Source organism: Schistosoma mansoni (assembly GCF_000237925.1).
Source record: "Schistosoma mansoni, WGS project CABG00000000 data, supercontig 0137, strain Puerto Rico, whole genome shotgun sequence".
NCBI classification, from domain to species: domain Eukaryota; kingdom Metazoa; phylum Platyhelminthes; class Trematoda; order Strigeidida; family Schistosomatidae; genus Schistosoma; species Schistosoma mansoni.
Window position 1 is genome coordinate 133,702 of NW_017386040.1, and position 13,889 is coordinate 147,590.

A 13,889-nucleotide genomic window follows, 5' to 3' on the forward strand; every position below is an offset into this window, starting at 1 on the left:
AGTTAATCATTCATAAGAAAGCTAAATCTATAAAACATAGTATAATATAAAATGCTTAATATGGAGATTAACTAAAGATAAGATTAATGTACATATATATTTCTTCTCATGAATGAATGGTTGGGCAAGATCATGGGTTAATTAAAACTAAACATTAACACTGTTGGATATCGGCTCAGTGGTCTATGGGTTAAGCATTTGTCAGCGAGACCAAAGGTCCTGGGTTCGAGTCCCATTGGTGTGGGATCGTGGATGTGCATTTCTGAGGATTCCTGTACGAGGACGAAATGATCATCCAGTAATTCCAAGTTTTCAATGATCGTTTAGCTTAGATAGACCCATATAGGACTCATCAATAAGGTAGACCTTCAATTTTTAGATAAATGATTATCCATGTTGGATTCAATAGTACATCACCTAACTTAATCTGAAACGTTATCATTGATTTATTAGATTTAGTGAATGTTCTGCATTCAGATTTAGATCCCAAATAAATTGATAGACTTTGATCAATACGAACTGACTAAAAGAAATTGACAGCGATTACTTTTCAATGTGGACACTAGATCTATCTAGCATGAATCTAATATTTATGGCTTCATTACGATATTAACCAATACACTAACTAGTCAATTAGCTACAAATAATATTATAAATTCTAGCTATTGATTCGGATTCATTGAGTCAACAAAGTTACGGTACAACTACTAATGTGAGTGACTCGGCATCACGATACACTATGATATAATGGTTATCGGTAGAAAGTAATACAAATACAATAATAGGACTGGATTCATTACACTTTGGCAAAGCATATTTACACTGATAAAGTTTATACTTGATTAACACCAGTGACCTATTCATTTCAAAAAAGTGAACTAATCTATCTAATGTACTTGATTCTTTTCCGTGCAAAAACATAAATTTTGTTTTGTTGTTAAGAAACTATGGAATAATTTAGGACAACAAAAAAAACGAAAATCTTGTACGAATATTCAGTTTCCCAACTGTTAATGTTTGTAAAGTAAATTTATTTGACCTTTAGTATATCAGAAGGGGTTTGTGGATAGTATAGTAATTTTGATAGTTGAGATCATGAGAAGCAGTGACCAGTGGAGTTCAAAACCACGTCTGTTGTGAGATAGTAACTCACTGAAGATATTAGTGGATGTGTTGCTCAATTTCGTGGATTGGTTGAAGTTAGACATTAACACCGTTGGATGCCGGCTCAGTGGTCTAGTGGTTAAGTGCTCGCGCGCGAGACTGGTAGGTCCTGAGTTTGAATTTTGTGAGGCGGGATTGTGGATGCGCACTTCTGGGGAGTCCCATAATAGAACGAAACGGGCGTCCAGTGCTTCCAGGTTTTCCATGGTGGTCTAACTTCAATTGACTCACGCTTTCAACCATGAAAAATACTAAATCTCCACAAAACCCTTTCTGATAGTTATAATGGATAATATATATATATATATATATATATATATCAGTTCAACACAAGTTAAATATTATCGTCAATAGTAAATTAATCAAAGATATCAAACCTATGAATAAAGATTATTTGTTTCTTTGGTTAGAATAAATTCACTTAGTATTACTTGTTTGAATAAGAGACTGACCAGTTGCAGTCCCAAAAACATCAGTGGGAAGATCCAAACAAACAATACTAAGTGAATTTAAAACTTCACCCCATTGAACAAGCAAGTGGCTATCAGGACTCAGTAGCTGAGTGGATAACGCGATGGCGTTTGAAGCGAAAGTTACTGGGTTCGAGTCCCTCAGTGAACATCAACTCTGAGATGGAGGTACATCCAGCTGACGAGTCCTAAATAGGGCGAAACGCGCCTTGTCCTGGATTCCACTGCTAGCCACTATCCATCTTTGGTTAGAATAGTTTGTTTTTGTGAGATAAATAAGTTTTGAGAAATGTAAAGCATATAAAAGATGAAAGTAACCATTTAGATCATTTCGGTTAGTGAAAAACTTATAAATCAGCTTTGCATTTAAGAAGATATAGGAGATTATATGATATAAGGGATTTGTGGAAATTGTTGAGATTTATAGTTTAAATTTTAAAAGTAACCTTAATTAGACAAGTGTGATAAACTAGTGATCGTTTTATATTTGTATGGTTCTATTATTGAACTCTTAAGTATTGATCATCCAATGATCCTCAATTTTCATTGGGTGTTTAATTAAGATTAGTTTATGATATATAAATGGGGAAAATCGTTCAGCCCCCCCCCTCCAAAAAAAGGTTCGTTAGAAAGTAACAAAGAAATACAATTCAACTTTTACTCTAGAATAACTCCGCCTGTAGCTCTTCTAGAGTTACTGCCTGTCCCAAACCCGGTTAAAGGAGGAAATTTGGGCATGGGGTTAGCGATTCCATCCCGTAGAAAACTAACTCGCTAAAAAAGCGAACGCTATATATTATTCTGGAATGAAGTTTTAGTTAATCATTCATAAGAAAGCTAAATCTATAAAACATAGTATAATATAAAATGCTTAATATGGAGATTAACTAAAGATAAGATTAATGTACATATATATTTCTTCTCATGAATGAATGGTTGGGCAAGATCATGGGTTAATTAAAACTAAACATTAACACTGTTGGATATCGGCTCAGTGGTCTATGGGTTAAGCATTTGTCAGCGAGACCAAAGGTCCTGGGTTCGAGTCCCATTGGTGTGGGATCGTGGATGTGCATTTCTGAGGATTCCTGTACGAGGACGAAATGATCATCCAGTAATTCCAAGTTTTCAATGATCGTTTAGCTTAGATAGACCCATATAGGACTCATCAATAAGGTAGACCTTCAATTTTTAGATAAATGATTATCCATGTTGGATTCAATAGTACATCACCTAACTTAATCTGAAACGTTATCATTGATTTATTAGATTTAGTGAATGTTCTGCATTCAGATTTAGATCCCAAATAAATTGATAGACTTTGATCAATACGAACTGACTAAAAGAAATTGACAGCGATTACTTTTCAATGTGGACACTAGATCTATCTAGCATGAATCTAATATTTATGGCTTCATTACGATATTAACCAATACACTAACTAGTCAATTAGCTACAAATAATATTATAAATTCTAGCTATTGATTCGGATTCATTGAGTCAACAAAGTTACGGTACAACTACTAATGTGAGTGACTCGGCATCACGATACACTATGATATAATGGTTATCGGTAGAAAGTAATACAAATACAATAATAGGACTGGATTCATTACACTTTGGCAAAGCATATTTACACTGATAAAGTTTATACTTGATTAACACCAGTGACCTATTCATTTCAAAAAAGTGAACTAATCTATCTAATGTACTTGATTCTTTTCCGTGCAAAAACATAAATTTTGTTTTGTTGTTAAGAAACTATGGAATAATTTAGGACAACAAAAAAAACGAAAATCTTGTACGAATATTCAGTTTCCCAACTGTTAATGTTTGTAAAGTAAATTTATTTGACCTTTAGTATATCAGAAGGGGTTTGTGGATAGTATAGTAATTTTGATAGTTGAGATCATGAGAAGCAGTGACCAGTGGAGTTCAAAACCACGTCTGTTGTGAGATAGTAACTCACTGAAGATATTAGTGGATGTGTTGCTCAATTTCGTGGATTGGTTGAAGTTAGACATTAACACCGTTGGATGCCGGCTCAGTGGTCTAGTGGTTAAGTGCTCGCGCGCGAGACTGGTAGGTCCTGAGTTTGAATTTTGTGAGGCGGGATTGTGGATGTGCACTGCTGAGGAGTCCCATAATAGGACGAAACGGCCATCCAGTGCTTCCAAGTTTTCAATGGTGGTCTACGTTTAATATATCTTAAAAAATATCTTGTCAAAATGAAATGAAATTATACATGGTTATTCACATTCAAAGAAGTTGTATCTTACTGAATTTAAAATTATTTACAATGATCACAAAGTTTATAAGTCCCTTAAAGTACGATGTTAATACATCTAACACTATTCATAAAAAGATTGCCCGTGACAAGTTTCACTTAGTTGATCCTTGAGCTGTCGTGTTCACAAATCACCATGACTATTACTAATCCAATTTCTCATACAGTCACCTCAAGAAGAAGTATTCTTCTACAACTAAGCCCATTGGTTAGTGGTGACCACACATAACCCTACCGACACTTCAAAACAACTTGTTCTCGATAGAATCCCTCCATCATTTTTTAATATTTCTTCCATTTTAACTATCCACTCATCTCCCCATGACAGAATTCCGTTGAATATTGATATGATACTAATAATCTAAGCTCATTCATAAAACAATTATTCCGTTTATTGTTGTTAACATCATATATATTATAAATTTGTTTAATAATAGAATGATTTGTGAAAATTATATTTCAAATAATCTTAGCAACTAAAATTCAAATCATTCCGTTTTGTTCAGCAAATTTGTTTGAACTTCTTGAAGTTTTCATCCTATTTTCACAGTGATTTACCTACTACATTGAATTTATAAATAGAACGATACCAGGAAATGTGAAATGAAAAGTATTTTCGGCAAACATAAATCATTAGTGAATTGTCTAATGAAAATATTTCATATAAAAATTATACAATGAAATTGGCAAAACACTTATATATCAAACCATGTAATATACAGTATCCTTTTGTCTTAGAAGAGATGATAATGTGATAAGATTTTTAGTATTCTGTAATAACAGTTGAATATATGAGTTAATCTAAGCAAGACCATCATTGAGAACCTGGAAGTACTGGATGGCTATTTCGTCCTAGTATAGGAATCTTTAACAATGCATATCCACGGTCCCGCATCAAAGGGACTCGAACCCAGGACTTTTGGTCTCACCGACGAACACTTAAGCCATAGACCACTGAATCGACATCCAACGGTGTTAATATCTAACTTCAATAGATACATAACCTTGCTTAGGATTAATTACCAACTTCCAAAAGTCTTCTGTGTTAGTATCAATCTGCCAAAACGGTAAAGTTTATAATCTCTCAAAGCCAATATTTATCCCGGTGATAATCATTAGTAGTAATAGTAGTATTAGGTGATACCAGCGACTAATAAATCTACTAACAACAATAATATCCCAGTGTTGAGCAGTACTTTGTGATTCCACTGAATAATATCTATGATAATGACTTGTTTAACAATGAAACTAAAATAAACCGACAAACCACAAGTTGTATTGAAAGAACAAGTCTTTCAGATTACATACATATGAATACCAATGATATTATTAAGATAAATATTTGAAAACCCATTCTATGTATCGTTTGTCTCATTTCATGTATCTTTATAAAACACTAACATTTGATCATACATTCCACTTTCAGTCTAATAGAAATAGACATCATGACTAGTGGATTTCAACTATATACAGAGTGAAGCAGTTCATCACTAATTGGATCATAAACTAATTAAATTTAGGGAAGTAAACCATTGAATCTCAACTCAACTTTCATAATTTTAAATTACTCACCACACAGTCTGAATATATATATTGGATTTAATCTCTACTGAGGTCTTCCATGTACACAAATTCAGATATCTAATACTTCCTCATTTCAATTCATAGTGTAAACCATAAAATTTCACAGTTTCCACAAACCCCTAATACAACTGATGTATTTCCAATTTATTTTTGTTTATTTCCCCCTTAGAAACAATCAGCCTAAATTTGGGAAATAAAACAAACGATTATTGTATAATGAAGATCATTTATTATATATTCTACACGACATCTAGTCATAGAAAGGCTACATTGATCAGTTGAAATTGGATTATTAATTGGCCAAACTGATGAATTATGTTTCATAATAGTGAGTATTTGAGGAGAAAAAAAAGGAAAAAAAACTAAACTCTAAATTACTAATATTCTCTTCACATGAAATATAAAAATGAATTATGTTATCAGTTTGATTGAATAATATACCAATCAAATTGGATGATTTCATATGGATTTTATGCAATTTTAAGTTTCATCAAAGAGGGTTGGTGGAGATTTTAGTAACCACCAGGTTTTCCATGGTGGTCTAGCTTCATTTGACTAATAATCTCAACTATATAAAATTACTAAAATCTCCACAAACCCCCTTCTGATAATGATCATATGCTCACTAGTGACCGGCTCCATGAGGTATCTCCTGGAGTTCTAGTGAGAAGCAGAAACCAGTGGAGTTCAACCAGGTCTGTTGTGAGATATCAATTCACTGAAGACATTGGTGAATGGTTGCTCAATTTCGTGGATTGGTTGAAGTTGTCATCCAATCCTAGTAGTGAAAAACTGCCTCACACTTAACTTGTTTAAACTCCACTGGTCACAGTCTCATACCAGAACTCTTTAGTAGATAAAATTTGTTTTCTCCTACTTCTCAAGAGAATAGAATAATTTTAAGTAACAGTGAACCTTACATAGTTCGTTTCATCTTGCCTAGAATTCATCATCAAGACGTATATGTATCACAATCTTGATGTCCTTAGATAATATTTGAACTCAGTTTGATTTCTCTTTCAAAGTCAACTCGTGTTACGAATGCTTGAACACCGAATACCACGATGTGCAATGCTTACTAGTGTTGGAGACGGTTGGAAGAAAGTTAGGGGCGGCCAAACCAAAATGTGGCATCATTTCATAAAGTCACCAACTTCTTGTCTGAGCCATGTTGGTAGATGCGTACCACTTGGTTGGGGTTCGCGCGATTATCGTAACCAATGGTTGAAGACTCTGTACGACATGGCTCAGAATCGATCACAATGGCTTAGGTGTATACATTCTTTGTCTTCCCTCAAATTATGAGATTAAAATTACTTCATACTGTTCTTTTTGCCATATAATCTTTACTTCCTTTATTATATCCTTACACACAATCTTTCTTTTATATATTACTACCATTGAAGTAACTACTTTTATGGATTCGGTGTTCATTTTGTTGTGTTATTAAGGTATGACAATTTGGACCGACACATATATGTACCTGGTCCTATGTTGTAGCTGACTGACTAACTATCCACTAAACCATAACATAATTAATCTTTCAACAGTTATTATATGCCAAAAAAAGAAACTGTTAGTTAAAATAAAGTTTAAACATCGATAATTCAACAATAGTTAACAACATTCGATTTTCTTAATTGAAAATTGTTTTAATTAAATTAATTACTATAAGAAGGGGTTTTCTGGAGATTTTAGTAATTTTATAGTTAAATCCAAGAATCAATTAAAGTTAGACCATCATGGAAAACGTGGAAGCACTGGATTAACATCAATGGTAGTCTGACTTCAATTGACACATGAATCCAACCATTAAATTACTAAAATCTCCACAAAAACCACTTTTCTGATAAATAATCATATACTCACTGGTGACTGACTTCAAGAGATGTTACCTAGAGTTCTAGTGAGAATTCGTGACCAGTGGAGTTCAGCCATATCTGTTGTGAGGCAGTGATTCACTGAACGCAATGGTAGACGGTGTCACAATTTCATGGATCGATTAAAGTTAGACATTAACACTGTTGGATGTCAACTCAGTGGTCTAGAGGTTAAGCGTTTGCGTGTGAGACAGAAGGTTCCGAATTCCAGTCCCTTTAATGTGGGATCGTGAATGCTCATTGTTGAGGATTCCCGTACTAGGATGAAATGGCCATCCAACTATAAATTGATTATATATTTAAATTATGGAGATATACTCATATCCCTTTGTAAAACGTTAACACTTTTACTATGCTGATAAACATTGACTAAATAAACAAAGATTGATGATGGCAAGCAGTGGAATCCAACATGATAGTTTCGTCCTATTTAGGACTTGTCAGATGGACATACCTGTATCTCAGAGTTGGTGTTCACTCAGGGACTTGGACCTAGTACCATTCGCTTCAAACGTCATTGCGTTTTTCACTTAGCTATTGAATCATGATACAAGCAAACAATACGATATGAATTGTCTAATTACATCATGATAATTAATATAGTTCCTTTTTTTCATCAATCTATTGCTTGGAAAGACAGAATATTTGACACAATGTTGAGTTCATAAACCAAGATGTAGAAATATCTTTAAGCCGTTATGGTTAAAGATGAACGGTGGAGAAACACTAGTAAAATATATATCAATCTATTTAATGACAAACTAAAAATAGATGTGTTAAAATGAGATTTATGGAAATATTATATATTTTATATTACGAATTCTTTACTGTAATAAAAGATAATGTTTTATTGACAAAAAAGATTAATAAAGGTCCTACCTCAGATCTAACCAAAGGTCTCCATGTTTTGTGACGAATATCTAATCATTAGAAAACTGAGATAACCTCCAGAGGTATATTTTCAACTTCAATATGTTTGCGATATAACATGACAGTTATCTAATGCCATTGTTGGCAAATATTTCGCTACTGATATGTTTGAGCTTCACAAGTCATGAATTCTTACTTAAACTTAAGGATTTCATCTTGTATTGATGTCACTAGTGGACTGACTATTATACTCAAGATAAAGTGATTTTGTAACCAGTTTAATCTCTAGGTGAAGGGTGTTGACAAACCCTATTACTAATATGAAACAGTTAACCAGAGCTTTGTAGTTCCCAATGGTATTTCGAATACGATCAATCTGAAACGGTACAGCCTAGAAACAACTCATTACTAAATATCCAACTGCATTATCATATGTCTTGAATAACTTCCTGAAAAACTTCACAAATAACCAAATTATTTCCTCAACAAGTTCCCTTCTCGTATTTCTTGATCTACCCTTGCGATAAATATTGAGTGGTCACCAACTAGATGTTAGCAATTCAGTAATCAACATCTAAATAATGTTCATTATTTTCAATGCATATTGCCAGCAATCACGATGTCTCTGATTGTACATCTTTGTAACGTGTACAGTGAAAGGTCGTAAATGTTTCACAAACGCGCCTAAATAGATTATGTAACTAATAGGCATAATGATATGTTAAAACAAACAAGAAAACAGACAACTTATTGAAATATCTAGATGTTAGGAACATATAGCCCAGATATTCAAACAGACCTTCATGATAGTAAATCTAGTTCATTTTATTATATGTTTAAATTAATTTTCACAAAAAAAGAAAATTAGAAAAAAAAACAACAAATTAAAATTAAATAGTCTGTTAATTATCTGAAAAAATAATTTGGAATCATCACGATTATTAATACACTATTATAATTATTCCTTCTAAACATGAAAATGTGAGGGGAAAAAAGATGTCTTGTCTACCGTCAAATGAAACAAAACTTAAGCAGATGGTTAAAGTAGGGTAACAATAATAATAATAGTAATAATAATAGTAATGGTACTAATAATAGTGGTGGTACTAATAATAGTGATAATAACAATAATAGTAACAGTAATAATAATAGTAATAGTACTAATAATAGTAATGGTAATAATAATAGTACCAATGATAGTAATAGTACTAATAATAGTAATGTAGTAATAATAATAGTTGCTTCGACTAAATTACATAAATCATATGAAATAGGTTAAGTAATAATTCTTAGTTATACTCCATCATGAACAAAAAGTGCGGATTAGTGATTTTTGGATGTTCTCGATAAAAAAGGAAAATGAAATACAAATACTTAAAAGAATACAATTTTTAAATTTAACCCATATTACTACAAAGCTCATTTAAGTAGGCTATATAAGTTATCTCATTAAAGAGTTATTTTTATAGCTTGAGAAATTGTGACTGGTGTAGTTCAGATCTGTTTAAAAGATTGAGTTATCAACTGTTATATTCTGGTGAAGACATAAGTACGAGTAACTCACAGGACATATTCATGGACGATTATTCTATTCAATAACTAGATTATGTATATCTATATTCATCTTATTATAAGCTTTATTTTGACCTATGAATTATTATCATACGATTTACTGTCCCTAAATTATATTCAGTTTATTGTATCCTACGTTCACAGCCACATTTCGCCTAATCTTGTACAAATATTATTTTCCATTTTATGATGTGATGCGGAGATGGTCAACAGGAACCTCAGGACCCGGGTTTCGTGCTACTCAGCACTCGTCAGCAAGATGTACCTGTAATCTTGAGGGAACTTGTGCTTACTCAGCTTCACAGTCAAAGACGTTACCACTGAGCTATCCGGGCCGTGACCGACCTCCTGTAGGACTGAGATGTAATCATTATTGATTGATCACTGGGTAGTGATCAGACAATTGTGAAAAACATAATACAAAATTATGGATAATTTTGATTTATGAAAGATGACAAGAAAAAATAATCACTGAAATTCTACTGCTATTTAGTGAATTTAATTAGTATTTTATAAAATAAAACAAATGTGTTTAAAACATCTTTTTGAGTGGTGTATTTTTGTTATATCTAGAGGTTAGATGCTTGATATATTGCGTACAATTTAAACCATCAAACGCCAGAACCCTCCAAGTTGCAAATGAGAAAATAGAAGACAAGTGAGAGGAATGCTGTTCCAAACAGTGTCAAATATGATACGAAATTCTCAGATATTTATAGTTTCAGTAAAAACGAATTCATCATTATCGTCATCCAATCCGCATACAGGGGTTTTAAGCATTTGTCCCATAGAGTAGGTACCTGTAGATGATTGGATGGAATATCTTCGGCTCTTTCTGAGCTTTTTAGAGCTTCCTCAAGTTCACCCGTGGGTCATCCTCTTAATTTTACACATAATCTTCTTCAAAATTTTATGTCACGAATTGAATTTGATTAAACAATCATTGAAAACAAGAAAACAGTGGACAGTTGTTTTATTTTAGGTTGGAATACCTCAGTAGTATATACAAAAAACTTCATCAGTGATAAAATCCAGAATATTCAAGCTTCTTGAAGAACACTTAATCATCTAATCAATAATTTGGCATAAAATGGGTTACATTTTTAACTTCATACATTTCACAACCCTGATTATTGATAATATTTTGCACTAGACATAACTAAACTCCTCAGGCCATGACTTCTAACAAAACTCTGGTAATCATCTTTATAAGTTAGTCATTTATAACAACATAATGAGATGCATTTTAGATTCGATAATCACCACGTCTATGTATGATAAATAGTCTTTTATTTTTGTCCTGAAATCAAGAGGTTAAGCGCTCGCACGTGAGAGCGATAAATCCTGGGTTCGAATCTTGCGAGGCGGGATTGTAGATGCGCACTGATGAGGAGTCCCACAATAGGATGAAACGGCCGTCGGACAGTGCTACCAGGTTTTCCATGGTGGTCTAGCTTCAATCAACTCATGATTTCAACTACATAAAATTACTAATATCTCCACACAACCCCCTTTTAAAATCAGTATGTCTATTCTATCTTCAATCATATCCGATTTTACCAAACAACATTTTCCAAATTGGTAAACAGTAATTAATCTCCAAGTATAATGTACTTAACCTTTTTATCTCAATACATGATTTTGTCCTTAACCACTAAAACTGCTCATTCAAGTTTATAATTCAATCAAGTAATTAGTGTCACTTTAACTGATTATGAATATTTGGACAACTGATGAACAAATATGGTAAGTAAGAATTATCTTGGATGATTCCCATCCTAGATGAATTATTCACATTACCCATAATTTACAATAATTTTCATTTCATATAAAGTATAATCATTAGTATAATCTGACTGAGATTAGTAAAGGAATCTATAACATGGGTTTCGTTCCGGTTGAGATTTATTAGATGGATGTACCTATCACATTCTAGTTTCGATGTTCATACTGAAACTCGAACTTGGTACCTTTAGTTTGAAAATATGTTTTATGTAAGCCTTTAAGTCATCCTATTTTTTTACGTTAAGGATTGTTATTGATCAGTCTCTATGGATACATTTAAATGCTAAGAGAGGTGTCACAATTTTGTCTTCAGTTACAAGTGTTACATATATTTGAACTGTTACTAGTAATGGAGATCTAACATCTAATCAATGACACTGAATTATCATGTATCCGTCAATCCCGCTTGTAGCTCTTCTAAAGTTACTGTCCGTCCCAAGACAGGATAAAAGAGGGGGGGTTAGACATGATGTCAGCAACCCCATCCCGTAGAAAACAGCCTTGCTAAAAAAACTCTAACCACTATTCTGTTGATCATTTTAACATATAAAATTGTTCATAACGACTGAAGAACAGCGTTTATCACAAGACTTCGATAATTAAACATAAAATCTCCCAGAAGTCAGGAAACTTAATCGAATTATTTGAATCAATCAGTAGATTGTAAAAACGTCCAAGAAAACTTTAGAAAATGCTTTTTTATGCTCTTTTTATTCTAAATGAACAATCATCAAATTTAAATTCACTTACTATTAATACTAAGTGAATTTAAAACTTCACCCCATTGCTACAAGAAAGTGACTATCAAGACTCATTAACGGAGTGGATAACGCGATGGCGTCTGAAGCGAAAGTTACTGGGTTCGAGTCCCAGAGTGAATATCAACTCTGAGATGCAGACACATCCAACTGACGAGCCCCAAATAAGACGAAACGCGCGTCCTGGATTCCACTGCTAGCCACTATCCATTTTTGCTAATAATCATCAACGTTGTTATCAACTGAAACGTGTTTTCAAGTAACATTTAGGGTCTCAAGGTTCTATATAATCTAATGAATGCTATTATTTTGTGTACATAAACAAACCGTTCAAAATAAATTTTCTTCTATACTTTCCGGGTTTCTTTTTTCTATTCCCGATTTAAGAGTAAGAGATCTCTTCAGAATAGGAAGCAATTAGGATGTCGGTGTCTAAGTATTTTTTTAAAGAATTTGATTTAGTCATTGAAAATAAAGCAGCTAACACCAATCAACTGAGACAAGATCATTATAAATGACTAAACAAAAAAATAGGATGACTGGACCTAGGAATACATACTGTTTAGGAAATGATACACAATTAATCATTGGAAATGCATTCACAATTCTTATCAAAAACTGTTATTAGTTAGAAAACTGTAAAGATGGCTCGTTGGTAAACTCAAGGAAGCCTCAAGAAGATCAGAAAGAGCCAAAGACATCCCATCCAATCACCGCTACAGAGACATTATAGAATGTTGACGTGTAACTTCCCTATTGGATGAATAAGAAGGATTCCCTATGTGCCTATTGGCTATCCGAAATGATGATTTACTTTCAGACAAAAACTATAAATACATGAGATTTTTGTATTATATTTGACACTGTTTTGGGAATAACATTCCTACTGACTAGTCTTCTGTCTTCTCATTTTGCGACTTGAGAGGGTTCTAGCGTTTGAGTGCTCAAGTATACGCGACATACTAAGAATCTAAGTAAGAGATATAACAGAAACCATGACTCATTAGACATTTACTTCGTTTTACATATTAAGATAGAATCCTGAAAGTCTTGTTATCTATCTCTGATGTGTTAATGGATTATACTGCTGAAGAGACCATGTCTTAGAAAAATTATCTTTCCAATACATTCTGATTTTCAATTTCTTTACAACTGAGACCAATCTGGGATAAGTATAAAACTACAGATTATACCAATCTTCATAAGATCACTTGAATTAATCTTTTTAATAGTTATTAACCTTAAATCCATTCCCATTGAATTTATATTTCCTTTTTATTAGACATTGTTTTTAAACAATTTTGAATGAGAACAGAAAAACCTTCCACTGACAACAAGCAAAAATCTATCAACATCGACGTCATCATCGTCATCATCATCCACGTCATCCTTCGGCATCATCATAAATTTTATTGTTAATTCTAGTAGTTTTATTGCATATCAACTGTCAAGTATTGTTTTTTAAGTTTTTTTTGAAAATTTTCCGTGATTTTTCATAGTGATTTTAATTTTGAAAGTA

General features: G+C 32.8%; 1 non-coding gene across 1 annotated transcript; it reads left to right on the forward strand.

Annotated features, from left to right (window-relative positions):
• The first annotated feature begins 12,422 nt into the window (after nucleotides 1-12,422).
• On the forward strand, nucleotides 12,423-12,493 carry Smp_tRNA_01263_Gln_CTG.1.1. The gene has a single exon. It is a non-coding gene (tRNA).
• The last annotated feature ends 1,396 nt before the right edge of the window (nucleotides 12,494-13,889 follow it).